The sequence below is a fragment of the Rana temporaria genome, chromosome 2 (assembly GCF_905171775.1).
Source record: "Rana temporaria chromosome 2, aRanTem1.1, whole genome shotgun sequence".
In the NCBI taxonomy this organism is placed as follows: Eukaryota; Metazoa; Chordata; class Amphibia; order Anura; family Ranidae; genus Rana; species Rana temporaria.
This window is the reverse complement of record NC_053490.1, coordinates 134145084-134169652: the sequence shown is the minus strand read 5'-3', so window position 1 is coordinate 134169652 and position 24569 is coordinate 134145084. Positions and strand designations below refer to the sequence as shown.

Here is a 24569-nt window from a genome sequence, read left to right as displayed (position 1 = left end):
TTTTAAATGACACAAAAAACGACGTTTTGAAAAACGACACAAAAAATTTAAGCATGTTCAAATTTTTTTTTTGTCGTTTTTCAGAAGTCATAAAACTATGTTTTCCCCACACACGGTCATTTTAAATGACGTTTTTAAAAATGTCGTTTTTTTTCATCACAAAAAGTGATGGTGTGTACGCGGAATTAGGCTTCATGCACACTGGACATTTAACCACGTTACATTAGGCTCTGGTGTTTAGCTGCATGTGGAGGTTACAGGTGCACTGTCCAGCCCTGCTGCCAGCAGCCTGTCAAACGCTATGAGAAGCTGACAGCTTGTCACAAACTATGGTGAACGAGAGTGAACCATAACTGCGGTTTAGGGAAAGATTTCAATGCACTTCTCTATGTAATGTGATTTTCAGTATTGGACCCCAGGCATCACTCTAATCAGGGAAAACGAGTTTGGGGGCTCACTACATCATATCTCTCACATATAGGAATGCATTGAGATACTAAGGGAGGAGGTATTACAACATACCTTCAACCCTTAGCTTTAAAAAGGTATAGCGAACATGTTCAGTATTTCAGACCAGGAGGCCGTATACTATTAACAACAAATGTCAAGCACGTAGCATATGAGAATACTGTATGCAGATAGCATATACTTGAGAGAGGCAACTGAAGTTTAAATGGTTTAAGAGTTTATGTCCCTTTAAGATATGCCACAACTGTTATATGAAACCATAATAACTAATCCCAAGCACAGCGGTAGTATAAACTTGAGCCGTGTTCAAATACAGTATTTAGTAAATGCAATATGTGAACAGGGTAATTCTAGAGCAATAAATGTAACGTGGTAATGGTACTTATTCGCTTGCAGAGCATGAGAGTTCTTCAGAAATGGCACAGTATTGTAGCAACAATGGGATTCTGTAATGGATGGTCTCCTTGTGGTGGATATCTTAGGGTGTCCCCAGAGCAATGGCAGTAAGGATGGCAGAGTGGATACAGGTAGAGGATACTTGGTAGGATTAAGTTGTAGCTTAATGGTGGCATGGATCTCGGCTGCGATGGGTTTCAGCTGAGGGGATTATTGCCAGTAGTTTTGTGGTAGCGTGGTCCGGCTCTAGCCGACAATAATAGAACAGCGTGTAGTAACAACGCTGTGCTGTTTATAGTAGCAAGGCATGTGTGGCAAATGGAGCGTTGATTACGCTCGGCACTTCCGCGTTCCACGCTGGAACGCACGCAGTGCCGGGTGATGACGTCAGTGCACGGTCGCCGTATGCGTTCCAGCGTGGAACGCAATACGGCGACGAAAGCGCCGTTTACAGTACCTCCCTTCCCAAGAGTCATCTTGTATACCATAATCCTTCCATCTAATCAAGTATTGTAGACGTCCTCTTTTTCTTCTAGAGTCTAGAATACGTTCAATCTCATAATGTTCTTCACCCTGAACTAGGATAGGGGGTGCGGGAGGAGGATTCCTACCAGAAAATTGATTGGGTAGGTAGGGTTTAAGAAGAGAGACATGAAATGACGGATGAATCCTCAGTTCCGGGGGGAGGGAAAGTTGCATGGTATTTTGGTTGATGACCTTAGAAATAGGAAATGGACCAAAAAATTGCTTGGCCAGTTTCCTAGCGGGTATAATAGTTTTTTTGGCGATCTTGTGCCGTTTGAGATTTTGTTTTAAATCTTGCAAAACAGAAGAAAGGGTAGACCAATAATCATTAGTTGAGGGTACATTCGTAAGTAGTAGAGACTCAGGCAGAATATTAGGCTGAAACCCATAGTTTGCATTAAAAGGAGAATAGCGAGTAGGAGAACTAGTTGAATTATTGTAGGAAAATTCAGCGAGAGGAAGGAGGGTAGTCCAGTTATCCTGAAAATGAGTGCAGTAACATCTGAGATATTGTTCAAGACATTGGTTTACACCAGCCGTCACTAAATGGCGGCCCGCGGTCCGAGTCCGGCCCGAGTGACACTTCGGCACGGACCGCCAATATAATTACAAATGGCAGTGCTGGTTTGCTGGGACCGCGGGTTTCCCCAGCAACCAGTGACGCTGCCAGTGTGCGCCCGCCCACTGCTCCTCACCGCAGGTCTCGAAAGTTTACCAGCGCGTACAGCCGTGAGTAGGTACATGACGTCACGTTCCTTCTCCCACCCCCTGCAGCTCGCGGTCCACTCCTGGCTCTCACGTCACTTGCGTGACCCGCCCCCTGCTGCTCCTGGTTCCCGGGTCCACTCCTGGCTCTCCTTGCGAGTAGGGGCGTGACGTCACATTCCTTCCCCCGCCCCCTGCAGATCGCGGTCCACTCCTGCCTCTCACGTCACACGCGCGCCTCGCCCCCGGCTCCTTATCTTGCAGAATCCGTCCCTCCTGTATTCTAGGTATGTGGCATGTTCATAGTTGGTGATCACTATTAATGGACATATTTTTTATTGTCAACACTGCTGGGCATATGTTAAAAGGTCACACTGATGGGCACTTTTTTATGTTAAGGGGCACTCTGATGGGCGCATTTTATTTTAAGGGGCACACTGATGGGTATATTTTTAATGTGCACACTAAAGGGCATATTTTGTTAAGAGGCACACTGATGGACACATTTTGTTGTGCCCATCAAAGTGCCCCTTAACATAAAATATGCCCATCAGCATACACATTAAAAATATACCCACAAAATGAGAATATCAACTGTTACCATGATGGTATTATACCCGTTGGGAGGGGGTAAATCAACAATAAAATCTAGAGATAATGCTTCCCAAGGTTTAGTAGGAATAGGTAAAGACATCAATAAGCCATGGTGGTCTTCTTTCATGCTTGGATCTTATACAGACCTCACAGGTCGGTACGTATTCTTTTATGGTGGTTGTCATATTGGGCCACCAGAAATAACGTTGGATAAGATCAGTGTTTTTTTCTATTCCGGGATGGCCAACTAGGGGAGCATTATGTAGAACTTTTAGTATGCGGATAACCATAGAAAGAGGTATATAAAGTTGAGTATGCTTGTAAAAAAAAAACTTCTTTATCTTGCGTCAACCCCTGAGGAATGGTAATATTTTGCGTATTTAAACGCAAAATACTTGTTTAAGTAACTGTTTTAGATTGAGGTTAGCAAGCATGAACTTATGAGAAGGAATGAGAGGAGTTGGAGAAGAAAGTTCTTCAGTAGGTTCTGAAAGTCTAGAAAGAGAATCCGCTTTACCATTCTTTGCACCTGGCCTATAGGTGATCAAAAAATCGAATCTATCAAAAAAAAAAAAAAAAAAAGACTCCAGCGTACTTGTCTTGAGGAGAGGGTTTTGTTAGACTTGAGATATTGCAAATTGCGATGATCAGTATAAATTATTGTTGGATTTGTTGATCCTTCTAGTAAGTGCCGCCAGTTTGTGAGGCATCAACTTCCAATACGAAATGATAATTGGGATTAGGAAGCTGGAGAATAGGAGCAGAGGTAAAACAATGTTTTAATTGCTCGAACGCCGTCTGGGCAGCATTTGACCACGTAAAGTTTACAGAGGAACTGGTAAGTTGGGTAAGGGGTTTCACTAGTAAAGAAAAGTTTTTTATAAACTTTCTGTAGACTGTTGGCAAAGCCCAAAAAACGTTGTATCGCCTTTCTGCAAGTAGGTGTAGGCCAATTCAAAATACAAGATACCTTGGATTGATCCATATGTATGCCTTTTGGAGAGATAATGAAGCCAAGGAAGGAGATGGTAGTTTGTTCAAAGACACATTTTTCAAGTTTGGCATAAAGGGAATGAGTCTTGCAAGCACCCATCTGACATGTCTTCGATGTTGCGTTACGTCGTCTGAGTAAATAAGTATGTCATCTAGATATATAACTATGCATATGTCCAGAAGGTCTCTGAAGATATCATTCACAAAGCTTTCAAAAGTTGCTGGAGCATTGCACAAGCTGAAAGGCATGACCGTATATTCAAAAAGTCTGTAACGTGTGTGGAAGGTGGTCTTCCAATCATCGCCGGATTTAATACAAATCAAATTGTAAGCGCCTCTGAGGTCAAGTTTAGTGAATACGGTAGAAGCCTGCAATCTTTCAATCAACTCAGGAATGAGTGGGAGAGGGAAGCTATTTTTTAATGTGACCTTGTTCAAGGCACGGTAGTCTATTATAGGTCTGAGACTAGCATCTTTGTTCCTGACAAAAAACATTCCAGCACTGGCAGGGGAAGTGGAGGGTTTAATAAAACCCTTTTTTAGTTTGTCCTGTAAGTATTTCTTTAAATGTTGGAGTTCAGGTTGAGAAAGTGAGTAGATCCTGCCCGTAGGTATAGGGCTACCTGGCAATAATTCAATAGGACAGTCATATATCCTATGAGGAGGCAATGTCTCTGCATTCTCCTCACTGAACACATCAATAAATTCATGATACTGAGATGGTATCTCCTGCAGAGCAAGATGAAGCAGAGGAGCAACTTGGTAACAAGTCTGTTTAGAGTAAGGAGAATGCAGAACTACAGTTCCTCGGCCCCAGAGAACAGTAGGCATATGCAGTTTAAACCATGTTAGACCCAATACAACAGGGAAAATAGGAGATGGAATAATGTCAAAAGACAAAAATTCACTGTGATTATCTCCACAAGTCGTCAATAGAGGTTGAGTTTGGTGTAAGATAGGCCCTAATGCAAAAGTTGTTCCATCGATGAAACTCGGAGATAGAGGAGATGATTTCTTCAAGTGTGGAAGTTTTTCTGAGGTGACAAGGCCTGAATCAATGAGGTTACCACAAGCGCCTGTATCCAACATAGCTTTAACAGGAATTCTAACATGATCCCACTGTAAAATAAGTAGAAAAATGTAAGGGGTGTGCTTGGAAACAAAGCGTGTCAATTTGCAAAGGTGAATTGGCTTAGTTCGTCCTTTTCCTTTTTTACAAGAGGACAAGAAGAGATTGTATGGTCCGGTGAGGCACAATAAAGGCAAAGATTCAATGAGCGTCAACGGGCCCTCTCGGATGAGGTAAGTGGACCACGCACAGTCCCAATCTCCATTTTTTTCATCAAGAGAAGGCAAACTCAATTTTTGAGGTGTAGGGACAAGTGCTGTGGAACTTGATTGACATTTAGCTCGTCTCTCTCTTAACCTATGATCTATAGTGATAGAATGTTGTATGATGTCATTAAGAGATTGGGGGAGATCTGCTCGAAATTGGTTACGGAGAGTAACATTGTTCCACTCAGTCTCGAGAGCCCACCTCTAAAATTCCGCTATGAAGTCCTCAACTGGTCGTCTCTACCTTTTTTGAGATTCCTAATAGCATTTTCAGCGGTCAGTTGCTTATTGAAATCATCATAAAACAAAGACATAGTAGTCCGAAATTGTGAAATTGTGCTGTGCTGTTTATAGTAGCAAGGCATGTGTGGAAAATGGAGCGTTGATTACGCTCGTCACTTCCGCGTTCCACGCTGGAACGCACGCGGAGCCGGGTGATGACGTCAGTGCTCGGTCGCCGTATGCGTTCCAGCGTGGAACTCAATACGGCAACGAAAGCGCCGTTTACACAGCTGCTGTGGCCAGACAGTGCCAGTGGCATACCACTTGGGGGGGGCGGGTGTGCCGTCTCGGGTGCCACACACTGGGGGATGTCAGGACGACGCCCCCCTCTGCGACTGAAGCAGTGACAGCACCGCGGGGCGGGTTTATGCAGCAGCGCAGTGACAGGCAGGTAAGAGCAGGGAGAGGCGAGTTGCAGTGGCAGTGCTGTGTAATGTAAAGGGGTCCAGAGGTGCAGGGTACTGTGTAATGTAAAGGGGTCCAGAGATGCAGGGTGCTGTGTAATGTAAAGGGGTCCAGGGGTGCATGGTGCTTTGTAATTTTAAAGGGGTCCAGAGATGCAGGGTGCTGTGTAATGTAAAGGGGTCCAGAGATGCTGGGTGCTGTGTAATATAAAGGGGTTCAGAGGTGCACAGTGCTGTGTAATGTAAAGGGGTGCAGGGGGCTGTGTAATGTAAAGGGGTCCAGAGATGCTGGGTGCTGTGTAATGTAAAGGGGTCCAGAGGTGCAGTTGTGGAGAGGGGGTACACAATAGTGAAAAAGAGATATTGAAGTATGCAGGGGGCACAGTGGGGTGTTTTTACATTCCAACGTGGGAGGTCACAGATATAGGATCCGCCTGTGTGTCAAATGTTCTAGGTACACCCCTGGACAGTGCACCTAGTATTAGTTCCATTTAGGGCTGTGTACCCCCAGAGATGAATGCTTGAAATGTATGTTTTACAGCCGGCCAGCAGTGGGGCTGGGTGGTTCACGTGTGCTTACCACCCACAGCTAAATGCTGGCACCTCATGCACCAGGACTAACTGTCCAGAGTGCATGAGGCCTTAGACAGAATTGTACACGAATGTCAAATGTAAATTCCAGGTATAGATACTTTATATGTAGCACCCCTCTGACCACAAAGGCAGAATAGCACTTCCAGAACCAGGGAAAAGTTTGCTTTTCACCCCCGGGCTGAGTCACTGCCTAAAATGGGGGGACCAAAAAACATTTTTTCAATTATTATATTGTAATATAAAATTAAATTTTTCAACTCACCATAAAGCAGAATCAGTGGGAGCCCTGAGCGTGTCACTTGCCACATCGCCTGCCACCAGATGCCATCAAGTGCCCCCAGCAGAGTCCGTCATTACATCAGGTGCCCCTAGCAGAGTCCATCGTTACATCAGGTGCCCCCGGCAGAGTCCGTCCTTACATCAGGTGCCCCAGCAGAGTCCATCGTTACATCAGGTGCCCCCGGCAGAGTCCGTCCTTACATCAGGTGCCCCAGCAGAGTCCGTCCTTACATCAGGTGCCCCCAGCAGAGGAGCACCTCCTTACATCAGGTGTCCCCAGCAGCGGAGCCCCTCCTTACATCAGGTGTCCCCAGCAGCAGAGCCCCTTCTTACATCTGGTGTCCCCAGCAGCAGAGCCCCTCCCATCAGTCAGGTGTCCCCAGCAGCAGAGCCCCTCCTTACATCAGGTGTCCCCAGGCAGCGGAGTCCCTCCTGACATGTCACTGCAGGCCCCCCCCCCCCCCCCGCTTCTCAACTTTACATGTCATTCTCGGCAGCCCCCCCCCTGCTTCTCAACTTTAAAGTGACATGTCATTATTTTGCTTAGGGCCCCAGGGAGGTCAGGATCGGCACTGTTTACATCTGTGTCCTCCGTGCAGCAGAGCCCTCCTCACATCAGCGTCCCCAGCAGCGGCGATCATCTCCTCCATGTGCAGCGGCAGCTACAGATTCCGGCTTTCACGTGTGTTCAATGGCGAGGGGAGGGCCCTCCGATCGATCTGCGCAGCCAATAGGTTCCAGTGTACAAGAGAAGCCAATTGCTGTCCCTCCCCTCTCCACTGAACACAAGGGGAAATGTACTCGCAGAGGCGGTAGCAGCCATTTTCTGGTTCCCCGCCGGCCGTTTTTTCCCTAAAACATTCCCGATTTTCCTAGGACAAAAGCAAAATCCCAGGAAACTAATCGGGACGAGCTTCGAACGGGACGAGGGTCCCAAAATCATCCTGGAAAAATCAGGACTGTTGACAAGTATGTATGGTCCATCCCAAATATGAATATACTCCCATAAACCTCCTACTGGATTGGCTGAAGAAAATATAATTATTTATAACTCAGTTTTGTTTGTGAAATCTCATACTATAACCATCTGCATGTACATTTATGTAATTTTGCCTGCTCGGGCAAGGGGGGCGGATACCAGGACTTGGGGCCTGGTGATCATGTGATTGCATAGCAATCAGCTGTGATGTATGCTGTGATTGGCCCACAGCTATCACATGGTACCTGGGTCAATCACAGCACCCTGTATTATGTGATTAGCTGTAGTGATCACAGTTAAAGTTCACGTTTAAAATAAAAAAATAAAACATGTGAATGTAGGACCCGTGGTATCTAAGTAACCAAAGAATGAGCATGCATTTCACCTTTTGACACTGTGGCCCAGATTCAAGAGGCTATTGCGCCCGCGCAACCATAGGTTGCGCGGCGCAATAGCTGTTTTGCTCCCGTGTAGCGAATGCCCCTGATTCAGGAACATCGCTACGCCGACTGCAGCCTAGGATATGACAGGCATAAGCCTCCTTATGCCTTCATATCTCAGGCTGCATTCTTGCGTTGTCCGCTAGGGGGCGCGGCCATTGTGATCGGCGTATAGTATGCAAATTGCATACTACCACCGATTCACAAAAGTTGCGCGGGCCCTGAGCACGCAAGGTACGGAGTTTCCATACGGCGACTTTAGCGCAAGGTTGCTCCTGCTAATAGCAGGGGCAGCCAATGCTAAAGTATAGCCGCCCTTCCCGCTCGTGAAATTTAAATTTCACGTCGTTTACGTAAGTGATTCGTGAATGGCGCTGGACGCCATTCACGTTCACTTAGAAGCAAATGACGTCCTTGCGACGTCATTTGCCGCAATGCACGTCGGGAAAGTTTCCCGACGGAGCATGCGCTGTTTGCTCGGCGCGGGAGCGCGCCTAATTTAAATGATTCCCGCCCCCGGCGGGATCATTTACATTAGACGCCCTTACGCCGGGCTAATTGGCATAGCGCCCGCGCAATTTACGGAGCTACTGCTCCGTGAATCGCGGGCAAATCAAAATATTTGCGTGGGCGCAGAGAAAAAATCGTTGCCCTTTGCCCACGCAAATATTGCGCGGATCTACCTGAATCTGGCCCTGTATTTTTATTGTCAAATGTGTTTGACCTGTCTTGTAATATGTGCTTTAAATAAATAAAGTCGGTTTTTCCAAATAAAAAAATAAAATAAAAAAATAACAAACATGTCATACTTACCTCCACTGTGCAGTTTGTTTTGCATAGAGTGGCCCCGATCGTCCTCTTCTGGGGTCCCACAGCGGCTCTTGCGGCTCCTCCCTGCAATAGATAACCCCCTCTGAGAAGCTCTCTCCCGAGGGGTTACCTCCCCGGCAGGCACGTCATTGGATTTGATTGACAGCAGCGGGAGCCAATGGCTGCGCTGCTATCAATCTATCCAATGAAGAGCTGAGAAGCCGTGGGGAGAATGACGTGGGATCACGCCCACGGAAGTTCGGGGCTCAGGTAAGTAAAACGGGGGCTCGGGGGGCCAGGACAGTGCAAGGCGTTTTTTCACCTTAATGCACAGGATGGATTAGGGTGAAAAAACATGAGGCTTTACAACCCCTTTACTCATTCATGACAGTTGAAAACAGTTAAAAACGTAATTGTAGCAGCAAACAAAGTGTAAAAAAATGTAATAAAAATATAAAAACATTAACAAAAATATGTATATATATATTTTAACATACTGTCACCAGTCAGTGTCCCTGATCACCGCCACATTAGGCTTATGATGATGCTGTACTGCACTGGTCACAGTATGTAAGAAAAACAAATTATTGATTGCTTCATTCTCTAAAAAATTGTGACAAAAATATTGCAACTTCAGAAAACTCGCAATGCCTCTTAATAAATGCCTCAGACTGTCTACTTTCCAAACAGGGGTCATTTGGTAGGTATTTGTGCCATTCTGCATTTTGAGGCCTCAAGAAATGAAATGCCAGTACATTAGGATTGATCAATTTTCAAATATATATCTCATAGTTTGTAGACGCTATTACTTTAATACAAACCAATTATTATGCACTTATTGTTTTTTTTTTTTTTTACCAAAAAGACATGTATATTTTATAGTTTAAATCGCAAAAAAAAAACAACGGTGACCAAAAGAAAGCTCTGTTTGTGCGGAAAAAAAAATTATAAAAATGTAATTTGTGTAAAGTATTGCATGACCACACAATTGCCAGGTAAAAAAAATGCCCTGGTCATAAAGGGAGTAAAACATTCGTGGATAACCAGTGATACCAGTGACATCTACTGGTGACAGTGAGAAATCACAAGCCAACTTAAAGTGGTTCTAATGGCAGAAGGTTTTTTTTTTATCTTAAAGCGGAGTTCCACCCAAAAGTGGAGCTTCCGCTCATCTTATTCCTCCCCGCCTCCAGTGCCACAATTGGCACCTTTCGGGGGAGGGGGGACAGGATACCTGGGAGAGGCCAATAGGAGAGAGGAGTGGGGCCTCGCGCATACGCAGTAGGGTTCCCGGCGTGAAGCTGAAAGGCTACACTGCCATGTTCCCCTACCCGCAATGGCGGCAGAGCCGTCATCACTGGACTCCAGGACAGGTAAGTGTCTACAGGTAAGTGTCCATTTATTAAAAGCCAGCAGCTGCAGTATGTGTAGCTGCTGGCTTTTAATTCTTTTTTTTTTCAAGGCCGGAACACCACTTTAATGCATTCTATGCACTAAGATGAAAAACCTTCAGTGTGCAGCAGCCCACCTAATACTTACCTAAGCCTCATCTCAATACAGCGATGTTGCACAGGAGACTCGGCTGTCCAGGACTCTCCCTCTTGATTGGCTGAGACAGACAGCTGGCGCTGCTGTCAATCAAAGTCAGTGAGCCAATGAGTAGGGGGAGGCGAGACACAGCTCGGTGTCTGAATGAACACACAGAGCAGCAGCTAGGCTCAGGTGCCCCATAACAAGCAGCTTGCTGTGGGGGCACTTGGCAAGAGGGAGGGGCCAGGAGTGCGGGCAAGGTACCCAAGAAGAGGAGGATCGGGGCTGCTCTGTGCAAAACCACTGCACAGTGCAAGCAGGTATAACATTTTTGTTATTTTTATAGAAGGAAAAAAAACAAGACATTAGTATCACCTGGTGGTGAGTTATGCTAACTTTTGATACTCCCCCACCCAGTGGATCCAGCGTTGTCCAGCTAAGAGACGCTTCTCTTCTAGCAGTGTTCTGTCCCGCACTGCCATGGTTCCTCGTGATGTCATCGCTAAGCTGGCACACTTCCCTATGGAGCATCTATCGCTGCAGGATGGGTTCGTTTTGGCAATACGAGAAGGAACCCAGTACCAACGGAGGAGCACCTTATAGGCTGCCTCTGGGGTAACTGTATTAATGGAACATTTTGCAGTATTAGACCAGGCTTTGCTCCAATCCGCTAGGTCGATGTGGGATAAGTCTCACTCCCAGTGGAGGACATAAGACAGCGAGGATGGAGTCCTGCTTGAGTTGAGGGAGGAGTATATCAAAGATATAGTACCCGGAGATCCCGGCGATTGTTGGCACGTAAGCTCAAAGGCCGTTTTCTGGAAGGGGAAAACATCATTATGTCTGAGAGAGGAGATCCAATGTCTTAATTGAAGATAGCGGAAAAATTCCACTGAGGGGGCATCATGAGCTTCTCGGATTGAAGCTCACAAGGGGAAGGTGCGAGTTCCAAGAAAATGTTGGACTTGAGAGAATCCATGGTCTGGCCACCAGGAAAAAACATGAGGTTGTTCTAGGCCAGGGGGAAATAGGGGGTTATTTAGGAGGGGAAGGAGCGGGAGGGACGGAGACATGAGCCCACCGGAGTACCGGACTGTGTTCCAAAGTTTTAAGCTATGGCCCATCAAAGAGCTGAGTGAGGGGGGACGAATTTTAGGAGGGAGCCATAAGAGAGCAAAGATAGGGACCAGTGCACAATTAGGGATCTCTAGGAGAACCCAGGAAGGAATATCGGAGGCAGCCTAGAGCATTGTAAGCTGAGAGATTTGTGCAGCTTGGTAGTATTTGGCGATGTTCGGCACTCCAAGCCCGCAATCTGTGGGCATACAGGGTAAAGCGGGAAACCCTGATACGCTTGTTGGCCCAGATAAAGGAAAGAAGCCTTTTCTGGAGGAGACGCAAGAAAAAAGAAGGGATCCGGACTGGTAGAGTACGGAAGAAGTATAAGATCTTTGGGAGGACCGTCATCTTGACGGCAGAGATACGACCAATCCAAGACAAGGTGGGGAACTTCTAGGATGCCATGAGCGCCGTGATGGTTTCGTAACAGGGGATAATAGTTCGCAGAGTAAGGCCCCATACACACGAGAGGATTTATCCGCAGATACGGTCCAGCGGACCGTTTCCACGGATAAATCCTCTCAAAGATATCCGCTGATTTCGATGGGATGGAGTGTACACACCATCCCATTGAAATCCGCGCGGAAATCCTCTGCCGATGACGTGTCGCGCCGTCGCCGCGATTATGACGCGGCGACGGGCGCGACGCTGTCATATAAGGAATTCCACGCATGCGTCAAATCATTACGACGCGTGCGGGGAATCCCTTTGGACGAATGGATCCGGTAAGTCTGTACAGACGAGCGGATCCATCCGTTGGAATGGATTCCAGCAGATGGATATGTTGTGCAGCACAACAAATATTCGATCTGCTGGAATCCATCCCAGAGGAGATTTCTCCGCGGAAACAGATCCGCTGGCGTGTACACACCATAGAATCTATCCGCAGAAACCCATTTGCTGGGATTTATCTGCGGATAGATTCTATTGTGTGTACGGGGCCTAAGAGGGGTCAACTTAATACCCAAGTATTCTAAAGTGGAGCCGGACCAGCGGTATGGGAAAGAGAAGGAGTATGGGAAAGAGGATTGGAGGTGTGCGACCAGGGGGCTCGGAAGGGAGATGTTCAGCGCCGTGGTTTTATGGGGGTTAATCTGGAGCCCTGAAATGGCAGCGAAGCGAGTCAGGAGGGATTGTAGTTTGGGTAGGGGGACAATTGGGTTCGTAAGGGTCAAAAGAACATCATCCGCAAACATATTTACCTTGTAACATTCACCTGCGTATGGGATCCTATTAATGTTTGGGTCAGCTCTAAGAGCCATGGCCAGGGGTTCAAGGGCGAGGATAAAAAGAACCGGAGACAGGGGACAACCCTGCCGTGTTCCTCTGGAGATAGGGAATGGGGGAGACAAGCAGCCCGCATAGCGCACGGTGGCCGAAGGGGAAGAGTAGAGTGCCGTCAGCCAGGTGAGAACTGAATCTCCAAAGCCCCGACATTGGAGTACGTAGTGCAAATAGTCCCATGAAAGGGGATCGAAATCTTTGTACATATCAAGCGAGAGAAGAAAACCCGGAATTTTGCGATGGTGCAGCAGAGAAATCAGGTGAACCACCTTCCGCACATTGTCCCCAGCCTGGCGACCGGGCACAAAGCCCACCTGGTCCCTATGGATCAAGGAGCGGAGGTATTTATTAATGCGTGAACACAGGATCTTGCCAAGTAGTTTCATGTACTCATTCAGCAAGGAGATGGGGCAAAAAGCTTGGAAAAGCGTTTTTTTTGGAATCATAGATCTGTGCGCTCGTAAGGAATCAGGGGACGGTAGAGCTCCCTGTTTCATGCTATTAAAGTATGCTGTCAAGTGGGGGAGCAAGAGGGAAGAACATTTCTGGTAATATAGGCCGGAGAAGCCATCTGGACCCGGGGGCCTTAGAGGGTCTAATACCTTTGATGGCATGGCTTACCTCCAGCTCAGAAATGTCTGCGTTAAGGGCGGTGTGAGCTGCAGATGAGAGAGGTGGAAGGTGTAGGTCACGGAAAAAGGCATCAGCTAAATCAAGGGGGAAAGGGGGGGGTTTCCTATACAAAGTGGTAAAAAAATCAGCAACGGCCGTTATAACTTTGGTTGGGTTAGAAATAAGGTCACCGCAGGCCGAGTAGAGGAGAACTGGTTTGTGGACATAGCACGAGGCATTGAGTTTTCTGGCCAGCATCACACCTGGTTTATTCGCACCGGAATAGAATTTATGCTTGGCCCACCGCAGGGCTTTTTCGGCTCTGTCGGTAGATAATAAATCCAATTCTGCGACAATAGCGTCGTAAGCCTTCTTGTTAGCGGGGGTAGGATTGGATTTTCATGTCTCATCAGTGGATGCCAGGCGGGCCGTGAGTTCTTGGATCTTTTTTTCCTTGTCCCGCCTGCGAGAGGAGGCAAGCTGAATGCAATGGCCCCGCATAGTAGCCTTGTGGGCTTCCCACAGGGAGATAGGCGACGCCACAGAGCCTATGTTGTCTGAAAAGAAGTGTTGGAGGCTGGAATGAAGTTCAAGAAGGGCGTCCTGGGATGTTAAAAGAGAGTCATTGAGCCACCATTGAAAAGGCGAATGAATTAGGCCAGTAAGTACAAGCGGGAATACTATGGGATCATGATCGGACCATGGAGAGGCAGGGATCGTTATCTTATGAATATTAGAAATGATTCGTAAAGGAATTAAGACATGATCGATCCTGCAGAAGCTATCATGCGGATTGGAGTAAAAAGAAAATTTGCGAGCACAGGGTGATGTTCCCGCCATGCATCCACCAAGCCATGTGATTGCAAGAGAGATCGCATTTGGGCTTCTACAGCCGGGTCATGAGAGGAGGACGCTCCACTGTTCACTGAGGAATCCAAAATCACCCATAAGAATAAGAGTCCCAGAACAGTGCTGGAAGATCACTTTAAGGAGGTGTGAGAAAAATCTGTGTTGAATGCGGTTGGGAGCATAGTAGGCTACCAAGGTTACATCATGACCATTAAGAGCACCTTGAATTAAAAGATATCTCCCTGTCGGAGATGCGATTTCCTTCGGAAAAAAAATAAATAAGAGGTTGCGCCGAAAAGCAATTAGGACTCCCCTGTGTTTCTCAGGCGCAGAAGCTACATGGAAGGTAGGGAAATGAGGAGAGGCATTTTGGGGCAGGGGAAGAGGAAAACCTGGTCTCTTGTAAGCATACCACATCAACATGGCTAGTTTTAAGATGGTGAAATACCTTTGTACGTTTCACTGGCGAGTTGAACCCATGGATATTATGCAAATAGAATTTCAACAGGGTCATAGCCATAGCGAGGAGATGAAGTTGAGCTGAACCGTGAGGATTCCATAGCGGCCTTCAGGGACTTGCGTTTTGGGCCAGAATCGGGCACCGACCTAGGGGTACAAGAGAGGGAAAAAACAGAGACAAAGAGAAAAAGGGAAAAGACCAGAAGAGGAGAAAGACAAAACAAAAACAGGACAGTAAAGGACGGAGGGTAGTACTAGGAACATCACGACAAACGTGAACCACATCTAAGCATAAGATGTGCAAGGCAGGGGGGACTCTGCATGGCTGCATTGGGCTTAAGTCGCCATTATTGTTTATATGAGAGAGAGTCTTGGCCAAGAAAAAAAAAAAAGAATAAAAAGGGGTTTATAAAAAAAATAAATAGAGAGAGGGGGGATGAATAAAAGATACAACGGGTGCCCCATGGGATCAGTGGGAACAATTAACATGCTGGGGGCCAGTAAAACAGGCCGCATCTAATAGAGAAAAAGGCAGCAAAACTAAATTTCAAGAACATTTTAACAAGCATGCAAAAGAACTTCAGCCCAAAAACACAGTAATGACGCCTCGTCATGGGTCCACGGGGAGGGAATGTGGGCGCGGAGCCCCAGATCAACTGGTTAAGGGAATACCACCGGGGAGACCCCTGGGGCCAGCCTACTCCCGCAAACCCATGAGGAAGCAGATTCCCCCTAGGGGGCACAAACAAGAGGCATGATGCCAAATATCAGACCATCTATAGGGCTCGCAGGCAGGGGCTTTACTGACAACATATTGGGGAACAGGGGAGGTCAGGGAGGGGGGACGACATATTTCTAGCGCCTACAGGTAAGTCTTAATCTAGACTTACCTGTAGGTAAAAGTGGTTGTATAACCACTTTAACTAGTTAATGTGTGTGGTTTCAAAGTGATGGGGTGCCCGAACGCACCTGTGTGTATGTGCCCTAATGCTGCCCACAGATGTTATGGAGTGCAGGTTGAAATATGCAAAGAAGCTAGCTTATTAAAAAAAAATACATTTAATTACCTGTAATAAATAAATAAATATACAACAGCTCATTATATATTAATCCCTATTGCACACCATCAGGTTAACCCACAAAATGTCCGCAATCAATTCAAGCAGGAACAGCGGTGACCTGTTCTCAGTCTCCAATTCGAGCGCCATTTTGTATGCTACTTCCCTACACAGCAGCGAGTCTCGGTCTACTTTAAAATGGAGGACGCTGTTGAATGCCGAGCTAGGAAGTGAGGACATGTTGATTTTAGAAATAAAAAGCCTAACTTAACCTTCTTATACAATGTCGCCCTAGGAAGCTGTCGGTTCCATAATAGTCGTCGTACATGCTGCATATGTAACGGCGCTGTGTGAGTAGAGTGGACTGACTGGTCGCCATGTCTACAGCGCGCCGTATAGCGCTGGGCTCCTTGTTAGTCATGGGCTGGACGGGACTGGGCTGTGTGCTCTGGGCGTTTATAGCACCGGGACATGAGCAATTGCTGGAGATGCGGAGGGTAAGGACCGTGCAGTGATGTTTATAAAGGACAGGACTGTTTGTTTTTATCAGGTTTATAGAATGAGGAGGATTATTACCCAGACAGTCTCCATAGTCCTGGGTGACAGGACAGTCACACCTCTATACAGGGCTGACTTGTATCCTTACCTCCCATCCTGAGGAGCAAACAGTGTTTGGAACAGTTGTGTATTTTTGTTTTTTTCTGCCCTAGGCAAGACTCAAATCGGGCAACGTCCCGCCCCAGTCGCGGTGTACCGTTTTCGTCTCGGGGTCTGATGAGGACGCTGCAGCCAATCACAGTGAACTTCCTCATCAGACCCTGAGACATGATTTGTCCATGTGCCACATATGTTGTCAGTGGGGTAGAGGATAGGGTCAGCAGGGCAGAGGATGAGGTGGCACTGATTGGTAATGGGCACTGTTGGGGCTGCACTGATAATCAGGACGCTGATGATAAATTCCCTGATTTATAAGGCTGCTTTCACATTGGAGCGGTCGGGCGTTAAACGCTGCTAGTTTTAGCGGCGCTATTTGGCTGCTATTGGGGCACTTTTAACCCCTGTAGCAGCCAATGAAGGGGTTAAATGTGCCCGTGTAGCACCGTTGCTGAAGCGCTTTGCAGGCGCTTTGGCAGCAGTACCCATTCATTTTAATACGCGGAAGCATTGTACACAACGCTCCAAAGATGCTGCTTGTAGGAGTTTTTTTTTTTTAACTGCAGGGGAGCCGCGTTACAGGCACTATTTTTTAGCCCAAAAGCGCCTGAAAAACACCTCAGTGTGAAAGCGGTCTAAGTGTAGGTATCCCCTTTCTCACTGGCCGGTTATCAGCTCTCTTCTCACCTCATTCTGTGACAGTGTAAGGAAAGGAAGGCCGATAACCGGCAAGTGTGTTCTCATCATGATCAGCTGTGATTGGACACAGCTGATCACGTATTAACCACTTAAGCCCCGGACAAAAAGGCAGGACCAGGCCCCTTTTTGCGATTTGGCACTGTGTCGCTTTAACTGTGACAATTGCGCGGTCATGAGACGTGGCTCCCAAACAAAATTGTCGTCCTTTTTTTCCCACAAATAGAGCTTTCTTTTGGTGGTATTTGATCACACCTTCGGTTTTTATTTTTTGCGCTATACGCAAAAATAGAGCGACAATTTTGAAAAAAATTCAATATTTTTTTACTTTTTGCTATAATAAATATTCGCCAAAAATATATAAAAAATTGTTATTTTTTTCCATAGAGCCGCTTTAATTGGCTCTTTCCCTCGAGCTGTGATCTGCTGTGTCTGAAGGACACAGCGATGACAGAGATCGGCGGGGGCGCATCCCAGCGTCAATAGACACCCTCCCTGAACTGGACGACCGCGCTGTAGCCATTTAGCTACAGTGCAGTCGTTTGGGGGGCGGCTCTGACCTCCTGAAAGATGCCACCCCAGGCAAACGCCTTGAGGTAGATACACCCCCTGACTTGGATTAGGTCCTATGGGATTCAAATTGACTCCTCCCTTCCTGCAACTAACCTAGGGTTCCCACTTTCTGAATCATCTAAAGCTGTCTATAGATTGTTGTTGTTTGTCCCCCCCCCCCCCCCCCTTTTTTTTGCAGATCGCCACCATTACTAGTAAAAAATAAAAATAAATGTCATAAATCTATCCCCTATCTTGTAGGCGCTATAACTTTTGCGCAAACCAATCAACGTTTATTGGTATTTTTTTTTTTTTTTTTTTTACCAAAAATATGTAGAAGAATACATATCGGCCTAAACTGAGAAAAAAATAGTTTTTTTAAAAAAATAATTGGGATATTTATTATAGCAAAAAGTAAAAAATATATTTTTTTATTTTTTTCAAAATTGTCCCTCTTTTTTTTGTTTATAGCGCAAAAAAAAAAAAAAACCGCAGAGGTGATCAAATGCCACCAAAAGAAAGCTCCATTTGTCATTCAAAGCGCGACAGGGCTGAAAATTGGCCTGGGCAGGATGGGGGGTGAAAATGCCTGGCATTGAAGTGGTTAAGAAAAAAAAAAAAAGATTTTCCATCCAGACATTTGAGGACATGGGTAAGCATGGGCACTTTGACCTGCCTGTGGCTATGCAGCCCCATATACACTCCGTACTGCAGAAAAGACTTGGGCAGGTGTGAAAAATGCTGTGAATTAAGAATGCTTTCAGAAATAGTTGCTGCATCTGTCCCCTGCAGGTTCTAAGGCTGACAACCGAGCGATCAAACGCCAGCGATCGCTTGGTTCTCAGAGCTTCTTGAGCAGAGAGCTGGTGACTGGGGGGGTCGGGAGGGGCAAACTCAGGTTTTCAGCGGATCGGTTGGGAGGAAGTTATGTTGCCCTCCTTGGCACCCATTTGACCCTGTAAAGCTGGATTCACACCTATGCATTCTTATTGCATTTTGCAGATTTGCACTACAGTCCATTTAACATGTTTTTCTTATTTCTTTTTCAATTCTAGCAAGAAACCAAACAGCATCCTGCTAAAATGGCTGAGATACGCCAACAAAATGAGCTGATCATGAAAGCTCTTAAGGCTGCTGCTGAAACGAATGAGAATTTGGCTGCTCGAAAATCTACATAGAGTTCAAGATGATAACCTGCGTCCAGAAATGAAGTTCCAGAGTACAGATGAGCAGCGGTCTAAAAACCTCTTTCTGTTCCAAGACTGCAAAGGACCAGCTTTAGCTTAAAGAGGAATCTCTACATGTGCCTATGGATTACGGAGAGAGGTTCCCCTTATGATATGTGATGTTCTGGTGAATGCTGGATTGACTTGTATGAACCTTGTTGGTACTGAGCTGCATTGGGCTACCAAGAATGTCATTTAAATCGCCTAATCTGGTTGACCCTTTAATGCCGCCTCCCCAGCTTTGCTTTTAATGGGCTTAATGCCGAGGAGAAAACTCTGCTTCTGTACTATGTGCCCACTCTAATTGGCTCTTACAATGCTTACATGATCGGAAACCTATCCCTCTGGCTCACGATCACAAGCCTTGACTAAAAACGGCCAGTGACAGCTTGGTCAGTGTTCTGGGAGCTTGCAAAATGGTTGGGTAGGGAAGCGGTAGTTTAACCCTAAGCTTTCTGGCTATAGCCACCTCTAACGACTATAGTGGTTCTTGCTGTGCAGTTTTTAACCCCCCCCACCCCCCCCCCCCCCCCCCCCCAAATCAGCTGAAGAGGAATAACACACAAGGCTGGATTCACACCTGTGCAGTTTTATTGCTTTTTGCATTTTGCAGATTTGCAGTACAGCCCATTTTACATGGTTTGCTATGGAACACGTTCGGTAGTGCAAATCTGCAAAATACACTAAGGCTGGGTTCACACCTATGCAGATTTGCACTACAGTCCATTTTACATGGGTTTTCTATGGAAAACGTTCGGTAGTGCAAATCTGCAAAATGGAAAAAGCACTAAAAATGCATAGGTGTGAATCCAGCCACCAAATGCATAGGTGTGAATCCAGCCTAAAGCTGGTTTTGCAGTCCAGGGTCTGGTGCGTTTGTTCACCCATTCAGGTGCAAATTTTTGCCTGAATTCACACCTGAACCAGACCCAAAAACACACAGGACCCCTTTTGAAACAGCACCGCGTGTACCCCAGATGTGTGAATCAGCTTACATTCACGTCAGGCAAATTGGATACGGTTTTGAAACACATCCAATTCACATCTATGTAAACACAGCCTAAGAGTTCAAATGAGAAGAAAAAATATTTTCCTAATTTTGGGAATTGGATGCTGAGAGCCCACTGTTATGGCATAATTTAATTGGGAACATATTCATTAAAAACTTCTTATAAAATATCTGTTTAAACTTTATTTTTTATTTAATTTTTGCATGTTTTTCTGATGTTCCAGATTTGGATGGATGCTTTTGGCCTACTCGCATACAGTTTTCTCACATCCATCTAGGTAGGGCATTTGGGCCACTATCATGCGTCAGATTCTCTTTTAATGACTGCATCAAGTGAGTAGATCAAGGAGTATAGACAGACAAAAAACTCTTCAGGTAGATAAGGCTACAGATTTACTAGTCAATCTTGAACACTTGTTAGCAAGAGAGTATATGATGAATAATGCAATGTGAACTAGTAGGTAATGTGCAGTATAGTATATGTAAGCACATACTTCGCTTGGAGGGTACACGCTCTGCCTCTCCCCATGGGTCCTGGCTCTTGATTAGATAGATTGATAACAGCACAGCCATTGCTGCTGTCAATCAAATCCAATGAAGCGGGGGGCAGGGCTGAGTCATACATTTGGCGACCATGGATGCCAAATGCTAGACCGCACCCCAGGGGGTTATCTGATGCGGGAAGGAGCCACCGGGGGACCCCAGAAGTCGGTGCAAAACTAACTGCACAGTGGAGGTAAGTATGACATGTTTGTTATTTCAAATAAATAAATAATAATAATTGACACTTTACAATCGTTTTGTAACACCTTAAAGTGATTGCAAAGTCTCGTTTTATAAAAACGGTTGGTTTTGCACAGAGCAGCCTGGATCCTTCTCTCCTTAGTCCCTCTTTGCTGCTCCTGGCCTCTCTGTCCTATCGAGTGTCCCAGCAGTCGGCAGCTTTCTCTGGGGGGCACTGGAGTTGAGTTACAGCTCTGTGTTCATTCAGACACGGAGCCTCAACCCAGCTTCACTCCCCTGATTGGCTGACTGACTTTGACAGCCATGGGAGCTAACAATGCTGCTGCAGCCTCTCGGCCAATCAGGAGGAGTGTCCCAGATGGCGTAGATGTTCCTAGACATCGCTAGGGAGAGATGGGACTAGGGTAAGTAATTAGGGGGGCTGCTACACACAAGAAGTTTCTGCATACAATGCATTCAAACAATGTGCCCCCACTTTATTCAAACTAAAAAAGGTTGGGGATTTAGATATACTTTAACCATGTCCGTCAAGTAACGAAGGGGCGGTTCGGCTCTCGTTCTGGGACGACATCATATGACACCATCCCAAAGCAGTGCCTGCGCCATGTCCTAGCAACATGGTGCTAGGACATGGCGTTTTGGGACATCGATCTATGCAAAGAGCCACGGCCCTTTAACCATGTGATCGACTGTGTCTAAACACTGAGATGCCGGTAATCAGCTTTCTTTTTTTTTTTTTTTAATTTTCCTTTTTATTTCGTTTCTTTTCCAAGAAAAAAAAGCAAGAAAGTGATACAGGAAACATAAGAAGAGGACTAAGCATAGTCCTATACATCAACATATGTATGGAAATTATATTTATTCTCTCTCTTCAACTCTATTTACTATTCATAATATCTGTATCACTACTAGTTTCAATCCATTCCTCTATAATAGACCAAATACTTTCTACTTCTAAACTAAATTTCAGACTACCCGAGTATTCCATCTCCCACTAAATATCCATTTATTCTTTATCTAAAGTACTAATTCCCTCCTTATTCCCGCAGCACTTCCTTCCTCATTTTATCCCCCCTTTCCTTCCCCCCTTATCCCTACCTCTAGACCCCCTTCTTCCCCCATTCCCCTCCTCCAGCCGTCTATCCTCAGGCCGGAGAGAAGAATTAGGAGAAGAGAAGAGAAAAAAAAAAATTCTTAATAAGACAATACAATACACCCCTCCTCCGCTGTCCTCCAACCGTGCGCAAAATGTTCTCTCTCCTATTTTCCTTCTTTCTTCCATCTACTACCCTTTATCTTATTCTCCTATTAGCTTTTTACCTTCCTCCGACTGTAAAGATAATTCCCAAGGTGCCCATATCATTTTAATTTGCTGTTTCTTATCTATTGTTTTTGGGAGGAGTTTCTCCATTATCCCTATTTTCCTTACTTTTTTCAGCCACATAGATATTGGAGGTGCCTCGGGGTCTTTCCATTTTGTTGCAATGCAACTTTTCGCCGCATTTATCAAATGACACATCATTGATCCCTTATATCTCACCGGATATATTTCAGCATGATGTAGTAGAAAAAACGATGGGTCATCTGGAATATGATATTCCGTAAATTCTTGTGTAATTCTCCGTACTGTTTCCCAGAATTGTTGTATTATTGGACATCCCCAAAATGTATGTAGCATTGTCCCTTTCTCCCCACAGCCTCTCCAACATCTATCTGACATTTCAGGAAAAAATGTGTTTAAACGCGCTGGCGTATAGTACCATCTTGTTAATATTTTATAATTTAATTCTTGTATTTTCGTGCATCTTGAAGAATTTAATGCTAAATTTATAATATTTTGGCTTTGTATTGGGGAAAAAACTTGGCCTAAATCTCTCTCCCATTTTACTAGGCTCGACATTCTAAAGTCTTCTGGTGGTGCAGTCAATAATATATACATTTTAGAGACCATATGGGCTAGTGGTTCCTTTCCTCCACAGTACTCCTCAAACTTTGTGAGTGCCCGTTTATACTTTTCTGCACCATCCAGAGTCTCCAGAAAGTGTCGTACCTGTCGCGCTTGCCATATCGGTATCTCACCGCTCCCTCCCCTTTGTGCTATTTCTCCTATTGTCATCCACCCCCTTTCACCCAGAAAGTGGGAGGCTTGAAATCTACCCTTTTCTTTTAATTTCTTGAGTATATGGGATTCCAAACCAGGCTGGAATTCTGGATTTCCTATTATTGGGTAGAGGGGGGAATTATTCGTTGAGAAATTCGGATTATGACATATTTTATTTCCAATCCATAAAGTTGGTCCTATCGTTGGGTGAGTTTTAACTGTAAGGGGTAACGCAGAATAGCACCATATTGCCCTATCTAACGGTACTGGGCACATTTGTTGCTCTATAGTGATCCACAATTTATAATCCCCATGTCTACTCCAATCTGCTATCCTTCCCAACTGGACTGCGTGATAGTACTTTAACATATCCGGTGCTGATATCCCTCCCACCTTCTTGGGTAGGATCAATAATTTCCTACCGATCCTGGGCCTTTTACTCCCCCATATAAATTTTGTAAATAATGCCCGAATTTGATTGAAGTACGACATGGGGATCTGAATTGGTAGAGCTTGAAAAAGATATAAAAACTTTGGCACGGTAATCAGCTTTCATTGCTTAACACTGAGTGTGTGGCGAGGAGAGTCGATCGGCTGCATTTTCCTCACAGGGGACATCCGGACATGTAATCAGTGCCCTGATTACAATACAGCGCCACCAGTGCCAGCAATCCGTGCAGACAAATGCCACCAATCAGAGCCCATTAGTGATGCCAGTCAGTGCTGGCTATCAGTTCCACCTATCAGTGCTTGTTATCAGTGCTGCCTATTAGTGCTCACCAGTGCCACCCATCAGTACCACCTATCAGTGTTTATAAGTGCCACCTCATCAGTGCCAATCAGTGAAGGAGAAAAATTACTTATTTACAAAATTTACTGCCAAAAAAGAATTTTGGCCTTTTTTTATTTATATATATATATATATATATATACACACCCAGCAGTGAATAAATACCACCAAAATCTCTATTTGTGTGAAGAAAATTATAAAAACTTCACATGGTTACAGTGTAGCATGACCGCACAAGTGTCATTTAAAGTGTGACAGCGCTGAAACATGGCCTGGGCAGGAAGGGGGTGAAAGTGCCCTATAGGTAAGTGGTTAAACTAAGTGCAATATTTTACTACAAAAATGATCTGTCATCTCCAGTTCCTTACAGAAGAACCACTACATCTCTAGGATACCTGCAGGTGTATTCCCTGTATGTCACCTAAGATGACTTGCTGCATTAAAGAGGTTGTAAAGGAATTTTTTTTTTTCCCTAAATAGCTTCCTTAGTGCAGTCCTCCTTCACTTACCTCATCCTTTTGCTTTTAAATGTCCTTATTTCTTCTGAGAAATCCTCACTTCCTGTTCTTCTGTCTGTAACTACACACAGTAATGCGAGGCTTTCTCCCTGGTGTGGAGAAAGCCTCTTGAGGGGGCGAGCAGGAGAGTCAGGACGCTCTCTACTTTGCAGATAGAGAAAGGAGCTGTGTGTTAGTGGGCGCCCTGACACTCCTATTTAGGGAAAACATTTTTTTCCTTTACAACCCCTTTAAGTGCAGGACAGCACATAGAACTCTTAAAATTGTACTGCAGGCTCCACCATGCAGGTGTCTGGAAATAGCAATGATCCAATCACATGAGAGGGGAGTGAGTTCTGTACACAGAGGACTGTTAGTTGACTGTACTAAATTAAACAACTAATTATTTTTCAGTTTTAGAGAATCGTAGCCTGCTTCAAGTTGATATGAGAAGGTAATCCCACATAATGAAAAATTACAGTGTAGTAGCAAGTTCGTTTTTTTTTTTTTTCTCTTATATTCTTTTTTTCTTGTAATGAAATTGAGATTCGTAGCTGTGTGAAGCTGAAATTAAACTGCACAGTA

The 24569-nt window shown here is 45.3% G+C and overlaps 1 long non-coding RNA gene across 1 annotated transcript; it reads left to right on the top strand.

The window, feature by feature from the left end:
- The first annotated feature begins 15928 nt into the window (after window positions 1-15928).
- Window positions 15929-18717, top strand: LOC120929547. Its single transcript, XR_005747405.1, has 2 exons — window positions 15929-16212; window positions 18673-18717. It is a non-coding gene; the product is annotated as an uncharacterized LOC120929547 (long non-coding RNA).
- The last annotated feature ends 5852 nt before the right edge of the window (window positions 18718-24569 follow it).